Here is a 17539-nt window from a genome sequence, read left to right as displayed (position 1 = left end):
AGAAGTTCATCTCAAGTGTGTGCCTCTTTTTTGTTATTCTATCCAGATTCTGTAGCATCACATATAAGAAATTTAATCCCAGTAACATTAAAGCTGATTATTAGTTCCTGACAGGTGACCACAGGAAAGAGGAATGTGGGGGCACTCAAGTGCTGTTGCATGATGAATGTATTCAGAGCACACGTTCAGATATGCTGTCAGTTAAATGTAGTACATCGAGTAAAATAAAAAATTCACAGTACACATTTCTGTGGGACTCAGTGTGCCACCTGGGCAGCATGACAGATCATGTCTTCACACTGAGAGATTGTGGTGGATGGAGGCTGCTGCAGAGGCTGAGGGATGATGCATACGCATATTATACAGCAGAACTGCTCCCACAGAGGAAGTTGATGTCCCTACAATGCACTGATGACACTCAGTGCAGTGTGACATATGATGTGTGTACAAACAGTAAGCACATAGGATGGGGCTGTTGTTCCTTTTGACTGTTTTATGTGGGTCACACACAGCGAACTGAGGCACAACGGGATAGGAAGGACGTTTTTCATGCAGCCCATAACGGAAACCAAACAATGCCCTTGAGATGTGACTTCTTGTCTCACAGGAAATCACCAGGCAGAGTTATGTGATGCACATCTATGACATTGAACCTATAGGAGAAGATAAACTATCATGTGTTCTTCCCTTTTCAATGTGAATTCAGTCACATTTTCCACTCTGACAATCCTCCTTTCATTTTGCTAACCAGGAAAGTTACAAGTTCCATTTAACAAGAAGGAAAATGGTGTGCAAAGCAAAAATGAAGCTGCATTGCAAGTTGTAAGCTTCAGATTTTCCTGTTATATGGTTTATTTTTCTCCAAAGGAAAGAATCCAGGCCAGGAGTTACTGGGATATATGATATTGCTCTCATCAACACCTTTTATCACAGACAATGAGACAACTAAATATTATGAGACGGGAAACTAAAACAAGGGAGAAAACCCTTGAAACATGAAAAATGGAAAGATAAGCTGAAAAATTGTTTTAAAATGATCATACTGAAGAATATAGTGCTCGTACCAACATTTCAAAATGTAAAAATGTGGCAGCCTTTTTATCCACTCTAAAAATGAAAACAGGAGGACTCACAAAAGGTCCAGACAGGGTGCAAAATGGCAACAGAGAGCTAGAACCAATTAACTAGAGATGCTTGATGAATGTGCCTTTACATTCCAAAATGACCACAAAGATTTAAAACCGAGATTAAAGAGATATTTGAGTTATTATTATACACATGCCTCTTTCTGTGCCTTGTTTATATAAGGAGGGGGCTTTTTAAAAAGTCTGTGCCAAGTAACTTTTTGTCTCATACTTCATTAGTTTAATTAATTTTAAACTACATGCTTTCATTTCCCTTTACAGGACAACACAACCCCTGAATTCAGAATAGAAAAAAAAAAAAAAGCAAGCTGTGCGTCACCATAGTTTCGGTTAACCTTTTCCACATCTAAACTTTTTCATAAAATTAATAATTTTTGTGCTTTTCTTCTACACGCAGAAACTCTTTACTGAAAAAAAATTATGTCCAATCTGCAAGCAAATGGCAGTGGAGGTTATTAGCTAAGTACAGGATGAATAAGAGCTCTCAGAGAGCTATCACCATCAGTTAGCTCATCAGATCCATTTTACTTTTCAGTCCAACATCACCAGCTTTCAGAATATTTCTGGTGTGAACAGTTTTACGTGTTTAAAGTGATCTCACAAGAAACCCCCCATTAGTCATAGACAGTGGAGGAAGTCTCTCAGAGAAGTGAAACTTTGAAAAACAGAAAAATGCAGCACGCCACTGCCAGTCTTGTTGCTAACATCTCTATATGTTGTCAGTGTACCAGTAGATTCCTTCTCAGCATACTGGTTCAAATCCTGAGTTGGTATAACAACTAAGAAGCCAACAAAATAACATGTTATAATAGAGTTCAGAAAGAATGTATTTAAGTCCAAACCATGTTCTTTTCTAACCTTAGCCCTGTAGTTTTGATTCTCTAGTGCCAAGTTGGAAAGCAGGTCTGTAAGTGGCCACAACTCAAGAGAGAGGCCCACATCAAACACAAAGAGATCAAACATGGAAACTCAAGAAGCTGGTGGGTGGGCTTAGACCATCACAAGTCTAGCTGCTTTTAACTTGACTTAACTTAACTTTTTAGGATTACGATGACCTGCATCAGTCTTCAAAGACAAAGTATGTCTACTGATGTTGGTTTTATGTTTACAAGATTACAAGATTTAATGTACCAAATGCACATTTGGTACAATGATACCCCAAAATGTAGTATTTGTGGTGAACTCTGTATGCTTTTGGGCGACCCAGCACTAATTCATAGTAAAGTATTGTGTCCAACATGTCTTGAGTGTTTAGATGAGGGAGTGAGACTGAGCAGCAAATAACCCAGGATATTTTGATTCGAGGCATTATCATGGAGTCTGTTTTGATGTGAGCCACTATGTTTTCTTCACCTTAACCAAGTGTGGTATGTAATGTATAAAACAGTAATGAAACACTGGCTATGTGCACATGCACAGCAATATTCCAGCTGTTGAAATTAATATAAATAAGACATTATTCCAGTTATGGTGTTTAATAATTAGCAGACCTGGCAACTTGGAGCCTCAAACTTGTGTTGTAAAGCTGTAGTTTTGCAAGAAGCTATGAAAGATGGGGTAGGACGTCATATTGTGATTAAGGTATAGCCGTATCAGCCGAGATTGGGGCCCCAAATAGTTTAATTCTATTGTTGCTTGCTTCAAATATGACCTTATTAGAGTTACGGTAATCAGAAAATACTGTTTACAGGGTCTTATTCAAAGTAAGGTCTGATAAAAGGATTTTGTTGTACACTTAAACATAGGCAATGGCCGAAAGTGCAAGGAAACGGTCAACCACTCAAAACTAAAGTTGCTTTTATCTATCAGTGGTTGAGACAGAAGTCGGTTGTTTAGCTCTGTTCACCACACTCCCCAGCCTCCACTTGCAGATTTTGCTGCCTCTTAAATGTGATGCAACAGTTTTTTGTGAATATTTAATAAACTTAGTGACACAGAGTTATTTTCTTATCTGGTATCATGAGAAAACAGTGAAAGTCATGTCTGTAGACAACCAATAGATTAAGATTTGGGGATTATTTCAGGTTTTTCCGTGAGACTTCTTTAATTTTGATTAATTTCTGTTCTTTACACTTTGCTCATAACTTAACAATCCAAAAAAGTTTAGGAAATGACTTTGCATTTTCTAAATAAATAAGACCAGGGTTATTGTGAAACTACTATGTATGGTACACGTGGACAACCCTCCTAACCCTCCTATTTCACCATTACTGGTGAGACTGGGTTGAATTTGTACATAACATTACTGGAAGGATAAAAAGGATACGACAATCTTGCAGTAGAGAGAATATGACAGGGGATATCAAGAGAAAAAAGATGGAAGTTAAAAACATTAAGCAAGAAGACTGAGAGCCAATGAATGCTAAAATGATTTTTTTTCTCTGCCTCTGCATACCTGGTTGCACACACCTTCTCTCCACTCTACCAGCCAGCTTTCACAGCTATAAATCTTGGAGTGACATTTTGGGCAGTGAGTCTCACGTAAACACGGCCGGCTAAATGTCAGTGCGGAAAGCAGACAAGCCTGACTTAGGAAGAGGGAGAGCACAGGCAGTAATGTCACCACACTTAAACACACCCGCCATCAGTCTTCATGACATTTAAGAGATATATCCCTCCATCCGTCTGGCCATGGCACACAAAGGAAAAGTTTGAATATAAGGCTGCGGCGACCTGATGAGGCAGGAGGTTTAACAGGTTGATGTAACCATACACAGAAGGCTTGTGCCCTCACTTATGTGTAATCTTTCTTGATGCAACAGTCAGCAGCTTTTAAACTCCACTAAGAGTGTGAGTCTGGAAGGTAAACCATGGCGTCATTTTATGGTTATTTTTACAACCGTCTCCGTTTTACAGTGTTCTCACCAATGCAGTAAGTGATTGACAAATGCATTTCTCATTCAGTACTGGCATTCAGCACTAACCCGAACTGAGTTATAAACCAGCGTAGAGGGCAGTCTGACCTCTCACTCCATGTCAGTTACATGCTTTTTCTTTGCTTGAAAATCACAGGCATCCAAAGCTAAATAAATTAAATTAAAAGCAAAATCAATTGATATTCTAACATTCATCTTCTTCTCCTCTGATGTTCCTCTTTAATTTCCCTCACGGCTGTGCAGGATTTGTATTGATTTCTAAATGAATAATTGAGAAAGATGGCTTAACTGCTCTTTTCAAATGTCCATGGCCTCCTCTCTGATTCACTTTGCTCCCTCCCTCTCCCCTTCCTCCATCCCATCTCCTGTCCTTACTGTGCCATCAACATCTCACCTCTTCCTCTTTTATTCTCTTCTCTCCTCTTCTGACCTTCCAATCTGTTCCTTTTTGCTTTCTCCTCTACTCTCATGTGCTGCTGATGTGGATCCTATTCTGTGACGGGTTGTTCAGAGGGGAATGGGTTGCTCGCTTGGCTGGCCAGCAGGCCTCTACGTATCATCCGTCAGCAAGACATGCTGTTGTTTTAGAGTTCTGCTGGGAGCTGTCTCCTTGTCTCTGTCTCTTTCTCGATTACCTCACTCTCCTCACACACATACACAACTCTTTCTCTGTTTCTCTCCATCTTATCTTTACACCTCGATCTCACTCTGCCTCCTTTCCCGTCCTCTTGACTTATTTCAGCTCTACATCTTAACTCGAACACTCAGCTGGTGAACATTTTAAATCCAACCTCAGGCTCCTCACTCCAACTGAAGAAAAATGTTAATATGTTGATTTGTTAATGTAATGAAATATCTGCTTTATTTTACTCCATAAAAACTCAACACATGTATGTATGATATTGTGCTTTGACATTACATTTTTTGCTTTTCTCATTAAATGTAGGCTAACTGAACATAACATAGACATCAGATATGGACACTTGACACATTGTGATACGCATTAGTGTATACGAATCCTGGTTACATAATGATGGGCAATTACAGCCCTAGAAAGGTCCAATAAAGTCAGCTAATCAATCAATGTCACGGAAAACTCTGGCATAACTTTCAGCCGTATATTTGTGTATTTGTGCATTTTGGTCTCTTGGCTGTTCTGTGCCAACGCAGTCTAAAATTAGAATACGTAACAGCTACTTTAGCACAAAATTTCATAGTCAATTTTTAGATCATATCACTTACTGGGCTAAAAAAATCACTACATGCTTATGTGTTATGTCTCATTACCTGAAACTGTTATTCAAAAACTTCAAAATACTATACCATACTTTTAAGGCTCTGAAAACGTTCTGTCACAGATGTTGTATTGCACAACTATTACATGGTCAAAAACACAAGAAGGTAGAAGGGGGAAGTTGTCATTAAATCACACTGTTATATAAGTGAACTAAGTTTAAGTCCCATCTGACCCAGTACTGCAGAACATTTTCTCACTTTAATCTGCACTGTAAGTCACAGTGGAATAGGGTTGGGCACAAACAATACAGTACATAGTTATATTTGGTTATTAATAAAAGTATGGTTAGGGTTAATGATGAATAAATATCTGAGGAGTGGATGTGTTTCTATCAGAGGGTTGTTGGTTTGAGCCCCAACCCCCTCCTTGCAGGTTACTGATCTCCGCTCTGCCACTGATGTGCTCCCTCATTATAAGCTGCTTCAGGTGAAAGTAGAAATATAATTGATAATAATAATAGTAATGATATTATGACCAATGATAAAAAGACTTGGTTATGGTTAAATATGGTTGAATATGCATTTACAGAGTCACATCACTTCACCTGAATTCTTTCTTCTACAAACAGCTTGCAGTGACAGATGTTCCCATATTACAGTTTTTCACAGATCTACCTTTTGTAATGTAACAATTGCACAAGCTGTATGTGCTGCGCTAAGTTGTTCATCTGGGTTATTGCTATGAAAAAATTAACACACTTATGCAAGGAGTTTTGAAAAGGGTTCATTTTAGAGAAGTAGTTCTGAAGACTTAAAAAACTATTTGTGATCCATAATCTTAGTGCATTCTTACTGATATTCTCTCCTCCTTTTGCACCAACCTAGCACCATAACTCCCATATTTGGCACTAGTACAGGGGAGGGTGTGCTTGGCGGTTTGATTTTTTTTCATTTTTTGCAATTTTTTTTTGTCATTTTGCACACTGACACATACAGAACAGATCAGATATTACAGTTTAGTCCATAAAATGATACAAACCATAGGTCTGCCTTTAAAGTGTTTTTCTTTAAAATGTAAGACTTTGTATGTATAAATCTTCTCTGCTTCTGCGGCTGATGTACACATGGAATCGCGGGGAATGTCCCACATGACAAATCCCAACTTTAACCTGTTAGTAAAATCACTGCTTGTGGCTATAATACTTGTGTAAAATAAAAGTACTTGCAGTAAAATGTATTATTTAGTTGAACAATACTGGGTTTAAGAATATTAACACAAGATGGAAGAGCGGTATGAAAGAAAAGCATTCTACACATTTATTTCTCCACTACAAAAAAACAACAACATTTGGCTTAGTTGGAATGCTGTGATTATAATCCACGGACAAATATGTGATCCGCAGTATGCTAGCATCCTGTGGTCACTGTTCTGGGACGTGCAGGGCTGACTCTGGCTGAGGAATGGGAAGACATGGACAGGAATTGAACTTGACTCGTGTTTCTTCGCTGGTGTCCCCACTGGTTTTTATGATTTGGGTTCAGTCTTTGAAATGCATGACTAGCACTGAGCATGCTGGCACGATAACAAATGGCAGCCGCTTGTATTTCTTAAAAGGAAATGGAATCTTTGTCCAACCTTCACAAAACCTCCTCCACATTTTTGGGGGATTTCTCCTTAATGAAAAGCAGATGTTCCAGTTCTTCTCCTCCATACATATATTTATGAATCCGGTGCGTGAAACTCACATCATTCTCAGCTAGGTTTCCTCGCCTGCGGTTGTTTTGTCTGGGAGGGTAAAAGCTTGTCTCCTGCTGCCTTGGTAATACTCATGCACACACCTTGTAACAGCAGGTGTGTAAGTAGAGATCCAAGGATGCCTTCTCGCTATTATTGTTCCTGGTGTTGTTATTTGTCCAATTGCTGATGTTTCCAGACACTTCCTCATGTAACACCAGTGCCGGCCTGTCACCCCTCACTGCTGCTCCCACAGTGTCTAGCACCAAGCCCTGCTGCATCTTCATACACTCTCCTCCATTCTCACTGTTGGTGAGCTGTTATTGAAATATTTAGCAGCCACTCCAGCTCACAAACACGTACTCCCTTCCTTCTGCCTGGTGGGATATATATTGGCTTGGCAGTTGAACTTGGAGCTGTGCAAGTGTGGTGGTGCTTTCAATCGGATTTGACTGTTAGGGATCTTTTTCTCATGTTCGATGGATGTGAAGCTAAAAGTCTGCAGCTCTCCACAGAGCAGCAGGAGCATGCTGGAGATTAACGATGAAGTCATTATTCAGTCCACTGGAAAGACGATTGCAGAGATAAGTGTCATTACCAGACAGTTTGTGATCAAAGTCACACCATTCCCATTTAATTTAAATCTTTTAGTGGCTTGTGATAGCAGTAAGAAATGGTAGTTTCCCCAACTCACTGTTTCAGATCGATTCTCATCTCGGCCTGAGTATCTCACTCGCCTCAGTATACATTTATAAAAGTCACCAAGAAAAAGAATCAGCAATGCAGCTGATTGCTGCAGCAAGGAATTCTTCATAAAGGCATATTGGTGTAATATTATTAGTATCATTGTATGTAAAGTATTGATCTTTTCAACATATTTAAAAAACACCTGATTCTCTTTAAAACTGTTCGTACCAATAAACGTGACGTACTTAAACAAATGCCAAAAAATTTAATTAAAATGATAATGAATACATCAGTCATACTTCTACATTTATCACATCCTCACATATACAAACTTTAAATCCAGAGTTACCTGTTTCACTAAAACCTCTGACATCTACAGGGTCATCAAAGTGTTTTATGTCATCATGCCAAAATACAAAAATGCTCTCTAAGTCCTTTAAAACAAAGCTAATGTTTTAATGTAGCTAGACTCGCATAGCATAGCATAGCATAGCATAGCATAATGTAATGCTAGACTCGTATAAGTCTACGAAGGGATTTAAAAAGATTTTTAAAATTCTAAAGACATAAATCCACACCAAAAAAAGAACTGCTTTTGGGTTGAACACACAGGAGCAAATTCAGCCTTAGAGTAGCCCTTTTAAATATTCACAAAAAGAAGTCTGTAGGAACCCTAAAACTTTGTAAAATCATTAGCAGATAACTCTGCAGTTGTTGGCATCAAAGTGCTGTAATTACATCCAGCCAGGGACGTCACTGCTGTGATCCACGTTTGCTACTCAAACAGAACACTAGAGTACAACCTTCTGTTACCCATGAATAGATACGAATAATTCCAGATTTGCTAATGACATTTGCACCATACCTAAAGAGACATGTTAATTTAAGCAATAGTAAGAAGAAGCATGGTTTTACTGTTCATAAAACTGAGACACTCAGCAATGAAGCAGATAGAAGGAAATTACATTTATTTGGTGATATCAGTTTTGTAATCACATATAGTACAAAGACTGTGGTATTAAAAAAGGAACATGCAAGTAAGTTCAGAGCAAAACCCTGTAGAGGTAAAAAGGAAATGGCTGAATTATAAGCTAGTTTTAAACATCTGCTTGCACATCACATCAGGGCTACAGTGAATGACTGACAACTCGTGTTCTATCTTCAGTAGATGGACATACATCTTAACAAGATACAGTCTGTGTGGAGGTGATCAGGAGGGACACAGATGTACAGATAGATCATGGCTGTGTTTGCTTTTTTTTTAACCAGCCCTCTGGAAACACATGAAACAGTCTTGTTGCAGAAATTCTAAACAACCACAGAAAGCTGTGTTTAAAAGTGAGTTTATATGTGCTTGTCCAAATACATATAAAAATACATCACAGAACAAACAATAAATTCATCAGGATTCCATGTGGATTTGGAAAAACACACCACCCATATCCCCCAAACAAAGAAAGATGTATGTATAGACAGGAAGAGAACTTAGTTTTTAGCCCAATGTGCAATCATTTTGATCAACCTTATGTGGCTACAGACAGTATTCATTGTGTGCTTGTTTTTTTTAAATCCTCACATCTGATGTGTCAGCTATGAGCTGAGTGCTATCTTATTTGGTTGCACAATGAAGAAATAAGTTGGGACGCTGTGTCAAATGTAAATAAAGGTATAATTGAATTATTTGAAAGTCTTATTAACCAATATTTTATTCACAATAGAAACATAGAAAACGCTGAAAGTGAAATATTTTCCTGCTTCATGAAAAAAAAAAATTTGAATGCAGGAACAAATCTCAGAAAAAGATGGGACAGGGGCAACAAAAGGCTGGAAAAGTAAGTGGAACTGAAATGAAACAGCTGGAGGAACATGGTGGAACTAATTAGGTTAATTGGCAACGGATCAGCAACATGATTGGATATGAAAAGAGCACCTCAGAGAGGCAGTCTTTCAGAAGTAAAAACTGGCAGAGGTTCAGCAATCTGCAACAAGTGTGTCTACAAATTCTGGAAAAATTTATGAATGATGTTCCTCAGTGTAAAATTGTGAGGAATTTAATGTTTAAATTTATTACACATCATCATCATAAAAAAAATCTGAAAATCAAGGGCATCAAAATCAAGATTGGACTTCTGTGGTCTTCAGGCCCTCGGGCAGCACTGCATTAAAAACAAACATAATTCTGTCATGGAAATCATTGCATGGGCTCAGGAATACTTCATCACTGTCAGTGAACACGGTTCACCATACCATCCACAAATTACGCAAATTTAAATTTTAGTTACTTTTTGTTAATCATGGATGTGATCTAGCTTGTTATTAGAAATCAGATAAAAAAATCTTGCATCTCTGATCGTATTGAGGTACATTACTGCCTTTGCATCTGGCAACATGCACAATGCTGAAAGGTAAATGTAGATTTACATACGCTCCCATCTACATTACGTCTTTTTCATGAAAGGCCTTGCATAATTCAGAAAGACAATGCTGAAACCACATGCTGAGTCTATTACAACAGCACGGCTTCAGGGTAGAGGAATCCGGCTGTGGGACTGTCTTGCTTGCAGTCCCAACCCTTCACCAGTTGAAAACATTTGGCACACCATGAAACACAAAATACAACAAAGGAAACCCGTGACTGTTGAGCAGCTAGAATCCTGTAGACCAGAACAGACCAGAATGGAACAACATTCCTCTCCCAAAGATCTAGTGACTGGTATCCTCACATCCCAGACATTTACTAACTGTTGTTAAAAGAGGAGGGAATGCAACAGAGTGACATGGATCTGATCAAACGTTTCTGAGCCAACAAATTCAGAATGAGCTAATTTTCCCCATGAAATAGCAGAATATCACACTCAGCATTTCATATTTTTTTCTATGTCCTATTTGGAATAAAGTTATTGGTTTATGAGATCTGAAAATCATAACATTCTGTTTTCATTTGCATTTTACACAGCATCCCAACTTTTTGAGGGATTGGAGTCATAGATGACTGTGGAGGAGTTCTTCTTCAGTTTTCAGTATTCTGGTGTTTTTATGAGGCAGCATTAATATGCAGCCTTGGGTGCATTGAGGCGCAACCCTGGCTCAGTTAATGAATTTATATGCATGTGTGTGTACTCATGAGGGATTTGCCATTTGTTGGCTGAAGAAATTGCTTTAGTTAGCTATAAGGTTTGAACATAATAAAGAAAGAAACACCAAGCTGTAACAAAAAGTAGCACTCTTCTAAGTATTTGGGAAGTACGGAAAAAACCTTGCAAACATGAAAAAACCATCATCACAGTGTGTTCTTGTTCTGAGCGGCACCAGTAGCCAGATGGCCACTTAATGCTTTCTCAGACCGACACTTGACTTGGCTATGAGCTTTATAATTAAAGGGCTGCAAGCTTTGCTGATAATGTCTTCATTGTTGCCAAACACAAAGTGGATTTCTCAAAATCTGGACATCAAGCAGAGCACAGGGTCTGTACAGTCAACATATTTCAAATTAATCTCCTCTCAGAATTTCTTTTAATATTTGGTCCAACAGTCCTGAGCACCCAGACCATGTTAAATTACTCTTTTGAATAAAAACATCAAAACTAACATTCTTATTCTTAGTCTCAGTCTTGAAAATAATTTTTTATACATATTAACAGACTGCATTCAGTGTACCCTGATGACTGGCTTAGCTCAAAGTTAAGCTTGACTACAGAGCAGCAGTCTAGATGGGATGCAAAATTTTGATGTGTCGTATTTCAGAGCTGCAGACTCCATCGATGGAAGATGAAGGATGAAAGGAAAACACAAGTATCTTTCAATTTGATGACTAGGTGATGACGTGTACATATATATATATATATATATATACACATATATAAACTATGTGACTGAATGACTGAATATATTTTACTGAATATATTTTAACATATATAACATGGAATGATGAGCACACCGAGTTTGCCAAGTTTAAAACGTTTTGTGCTTCAGACAGAAACAGGAGAACTCAGTCAAAGTAAAGATGAGAGAAAGTAGCATCAGCAGCAAGTTAGAGATTTATAAGGAAGAGGAAAGTAGAGAAAGCTACATGTAAGTCAAGTAACAAACCACAGATGGTCAATGATGCCTGATGAAGACTCAAATTTAATTTGGTCTCCTTACCAGCCGATTTAGAACATGTTCAACTAAACTTTTTAAAATGTTTCTTCTGATACAAGGATGCCCTGTTTTCCCAGTCTTGTAGCTAACCTTCTTTAAGGTTTCTCACAGTAATCCCTTGCCCATGTGATTATATCAGCCATCGATGAATGTCCAGTTATTCCAGATTTCTTGAATTGTTTATTGATATCGTGTTCTGTAGAAGGAGAAATATCCAAATCCCCTGTAATCTGTTTTAGAGGAACATTGTTTTAAATATTTGATTAATTATGATATTACTTTTCTCATACATACTGGAGTTTCATTTCCCATTTTAGACATTACCTTTGAATTGAAATTATGATTGATAGCAGGTTCTAAGAATTCTCTTTGAATCTACATGCTGCTGGCTTTAAAAATCTGAAATCAAGGTAAATCGAAAGCACCTTCCTTGTAATTCCCCCTCATCTAATGCCAGTACTAAATGAGGATTTAGTTCAAATTATTCATAGGAAAAGAAAAGAAAGCACACCTTTTGGCAGACAATCTCCTCAACAATGAAATCAGGAATCGCAAAATATTCTGTGAACTAAACAGTTGGTTGACAACCAAAGCTAGAAACAGCGGATTGTCAGTGCAGTAAGACAGAGAAAATAAAGGTCTAAAACTATAAGGGCAAAATACATACTACCTTGTGTCTAGTAAATGATTCCTCAACCCTTTAAATTATAAATATATGCGTCATTATTCATAAAGCTATTGCAATTTTCACCACAGGCCTGGGAGCATATATGTGCCAAACTAAAAGCAAAGGCTGGATCATATCCTAAAAGAGCTGGGCACTGCTGTTTTCTTTTGCAAACTTTGTTCAAACTGGTAAAAACAAATATGTTTTGGACTATTTTGCTTCTGGATCAATGCATTTGTTGTTGTAAAAGAATATATATATATATATGTAGTATCAATATTTATTTCAAGGAAGGAATATGCCACCTGGTACAACTCACTAATGTATTTTTAATTGCCTTTAGGACAACAATAGAAGCGGTGAACCAGAACAGTATCATAAATCCCATAACAAATATCATAAACATTTAACACAAAGGCAATAGTAGAATCAATTGATTTGTTTCTAAGAGCTTTGTTGGCAAAGATATATTTCTTCACTCAATTTTAGGAGAATCCTAATTCGACTGTGTTGTAAATAACAACATTTGCATTTTTATAATAGCATGAACTACAGCGATATCCTCAGGGAAATGGTGCAGTTATGTATTATCATTAATACGGGTATGTAATTAAGAAATGACAATGATGAGGTTGCTCTTTATAATTTTATTAAAGCTTCTGCTTGCACAGATGTTACAGTGTTGAGAAAGATGCCTGCTATCACAGTTATTCAAATCCTTCTTCCAGGGATGATAATTACTCCAGCAATGTGTGTTAGTATTAAAAGCAACACATTATCATCAGTGTCTCTGCTACTTCCTTACATTGTAAACAGGATGTTTTTTACATTATAGTTGAACAAACATGATAACATTCATCCTGTTCCAGCTGGATTCAGCAGCAAAAGCACTTCACATCCACCTTTCACAGCACACCTACACATGTATGTAAACCTGTGTACCATCCTTTTTTTTTCAATTTTCTCACTCAGTGACTAATGCACTGGCTTACTCTTGAAACGTGTACACTCCACACACGTACAGACACACACACTTGGACAAACATACAGCTGTGAAAGTTTGGATTAATTAGGCTACATGTCCCAATGGGCCCAATCTATCTTATGGGACAGTAGATGGGAGCCATACTGGTCCTTTGATCAATGTCTGTCAAACACTGAACAGAGCTGCCTTATGTTAGAAAGCCTCTGGGAAAACACATACACACACACACTGCTTTTAGTCTATTGACAAGCCTTTGCTTTTGTTTTTAGATGCTATAAGTGGACGATATGTAAATTCACATCATTTGTCAGTTTTTGAAGTGGAAAGAAATATAGTCAGGCGAAAAAAAGAAAGTTTTAAAGTTTAACATACCAGGGCATAACGAAAAATAAATTATCAAGTCCTTACTGGGTCTTAGAATTATGTAAATACAACCTCAAGAATAATAAGATATGTCACAGTTTTATTATTTATTTCCCAAAAACTAAGACAAAATGCAGGAGCAGTTTGAAAAAAACAAAGTACACCCTTACTTGTTTAAAGGGGAACTCCGGTATTTTTAAACCTAGACCTTATTTCTGGCATGAATTATGTTTATCTACTCACGAGAACAGTTTGGCGAAAGTCTGCGTCCATGAGAAGCTATTTAGATAACTCATGATCCATATAACAGAGTGAACGGGGCAAATATGGTGCAGTCTCTAAATAAGGCATTATCTGTTTTTATTTCACCAATACTTTAACGAATGACGAATGAATGAACGAACGTGTACCATAGCTCTGTTAGCACATAGCTACTGTTATGTGGCTACTTGCAGCTATAGGAGAGCTAACGGAGGGAATTCTACACAGGCACTCTACTGGGACGACTTCGTAGATAAACATATGTAGATAAACATATTTCAACCAATAATAAGTTAATCATTCTTTATTCACAAGTGGAAAACATTCAAGACATTGTTTATCTTCCCAGGACTGAAGGGCCCAGAAAAGTTCACCCCAAATGTAATGGTCAGGGACAATGCAAAAACCCCAAGAGCTACAGCTCAGAATCATCAGGCCTCAGATTGCATGTTAAATGCTACAGTTCATGACAGTACAATTAGAAAAAGACCGAAGAACTTTGGAAGGTTTGCCTGGTGAAAGCCTCTTCTTTCTCAAAAGAACATGGCAGCACTGTTTAGAATGCAAATTTGCATCTAAACAACCCACAAGACTCTTGGATTAATGGCCTTTGGACAAAAGCTTAGCCAAAATTGGGTCACAGAACATGACAATAATCCCAAACACAGCAAAAAACAGAATGTCTGAAAAAGAAGAGAATCAAGACGTTGCAATGGTTCAGTTAAAGTCCAAACCTCAACCTGATTGAAATACTGAGATGGGACATGTGCGAGCTGTGCATAAAAAATGCTGCAAAACTCAATGAACTGAAGTAACAGTGTGAGGAAAAAGCCAAAATGCTTCCACAACCGTGTGAGGTACTGACAATATCATTCAGAAAATTATTACTGCAAGTCAGTGCTTCAAAGAGTGGTTCTATGAGCTAATGAATCATGGAAAGTACTGAGTTTTTCACACATAGTTAAGTTTATCTTAATTGTTGTTATATAAGGTGTTTTGTGATGTGTGATGTTTTGTTATTCATCAGAGGCTGTAATTATCTAATTTAAAGACTTGGTAAGAGCAAGATGCTGTTTTTCCTTTTTAATGTTCCGATACAAAAACAATTTTAAATTGAAAAACTTTCTATTTAAGTACTGATGGTAGTGCTTTAAGATTTTGATATCTAATTGACTGGACTCTATCCTTTTATGTATGAGTGCTGTGTTTTTTGTGCCACTGGTTGCAACACTGGCCTAAAGCAAAAGAAAAATCTATCTAAGTGCTTAAGAGTTGTGCTACAACCCTCTGCCTCTCCACTAGCCTTGCAATAACAGCGCAGGAGTCTTTGGATAATACAAGTGTAGGGAAAAGAAAGGGACAGAATTTAGACTACAGACAAGCTGATGGAGGTTATATCCTTTCCAAAGCCAGCTGCATACTGCAAGGGCTTCTTTGAGCTGTGTTAGTCACATAAAATCCAAACGATTCTAAACTCTGTTCTTCTCTTTTCTATGCTGTGGCCATTGAGCAGGGTTGAAAGGTCCACACACAAAGTCAATTTTCATGTAAACATGAGAACAATCAGAATGTTTGAGGACTTAGAAACACATAAAACACAAGAATGTTTAAGAATCAAGTCATCGAACGAGCTTAGCATTTCTTATATTTCTATAAACCATATCAAGAATCTCATTGGTTCTTAACCAAAAGTTCCAGATGTCACTCCCACCTTATCAAATGACACTTTGTGAAGAATGTGTAAACTTTTTCAAATCTAATTTTTGCTTTGTTTTGTTCACAAACTATAACTAAATTGTTTTGTTAAACCAAACTAACCAAGGAGCAATGAGAATGAAAGAAAAAATCACTAAATCAGTCATCTCACACTGGACTTGGTTGTATGTTTTTCACTGAGGCAGCATTCAGATGACACGAAGGTGGATTTTGTTGCCTTGCTCGAGGCTTGAACTATCTGTTGTTCATCCAACATACATATTTTACAGTGGAACATTGCAGCCTGAGCAGCATTCTGACCGTGGAAAGTACGGCAATAATGGAATAAGTGAAACTGTAAGAAGTCAGAGGTGGTATCATTGTAAGCAAAGAAGACTTTCTTATCATTGCTGAATGTATCAAGGGTGAAGTGCATGACATTCATAAACCTTTTGTGGAAAATGGATCAGCTGTATCCAAAGCAGGCTCAGATAGACTAAAAGTTAGCACACCTTTGTTCAGAGGTGAGAGATACAGATACGGCTTCATCAGACAAAACAAATTGTCATCAAATTTCTGCTTTTCCTTTTGAAACAGTTGACCTGCTCCCTTCACAGATGCAGCTGCTTTGTATCAACTGTTTAAGCACCGAGCAAACAAAATGCCGTCTGGTTGAAATTATAAGGCTGTTAATGTAACAAAAGAAAAGAAATGTGAGATTTGCATGCAACTGTAGATGTTTTCATGGGAGCAGCACACCAACTGAGGCCATTGCTTTCATTTGCCCTGTACCCATGCATTTAAGAACTGATTAGAATGGAAAAAAAGTAAGAAGACTTGAGTTGTTGAAACTATTTTGGTGGGAAAGGTTATGGAAGCAACTACATATGCGCAGTACAGATGAAAATACTTTGGTCAAATTATGGTTAAAGCCTCAAATTATTGCCAACTGTGAGACACATGATGATTTTATCTGTAATGAGTGTGTCTCAAGGGTTAATGGAGGTTGCAACATCTTTTGAAATGTAACTTCATTAGGGCTGTTGAAGTTATGTTATAATTAAACCTTAATACAGTGTTACTCTAATAAAGTTTTAAAAGAAAAACATATGTTGATGCAGATTTTATACAATGCTATGAATCACCCTCAGTTCAAGCTGCAAACAGAATGTCGGTCAGGTTGTGCTGGACGTGAGTAGGTCTGTGTACATTTTGGAGAAAAGACAAGTGAGTCTAATATAGAATTAAAGGCAATAATAATTAATTAATTTCTAACATTGACATGGATGATGTAGTCACCCACTACAGTGAGTTAGTCTATATTCAGCACTAACTCAGATAAAGACTCTAAAAATTTTAGAAAAGGAACTCAGAATCAGAACCAGAAAGACAACAAACAGAAATTATTTTTGTGATTTCCACTGTGGGTGAGAGAAACTGAGCTTCAGGCATTCAAGAGTTCAAACTAAGCTTTGGTCCAGGACATGCAACCCTGATTGGAAGAAAGCTTCCCTCCCTCTCCTTAGTCTGTGGTTGAGGAATGCGAAAATTTAAAGAGCTCATTTTTGCAAACATGATCCTCCCCCTGCAGTCAGGTGTCTGTGAGAAAAACAAATCAAAATTATGGTCACCAGTCAAGTCATTTACAAACAGAGACTTTAACAAGAGAGATTTGATGGAATAATTTTTCTGTCCTGTTGAAGTTTTAGTCTAGATGATTTGCTCCTTTTGCTGTTTTAAATTTATTGA

The sequence above is a fragment of the Leuresthes tenuis genome, unplaced genomic scaffold (genome assembly GCF_036924035.1).
Source record: "Leuresthes tenuis unplaced genomic scaffold, fLeuTen1.0.hap1 SCAF_4, whole genome shotgun sequence".
NCBI classification, from domain to species: Eukaryota; Metazoa; Chordata; class Actinopteri; order Atheriniformes; family Atherinopsidae; genus Leuresthes; species Leuresthes tenuis.
Note: the sequence above shows the minus strand (reverse complement) of the source record.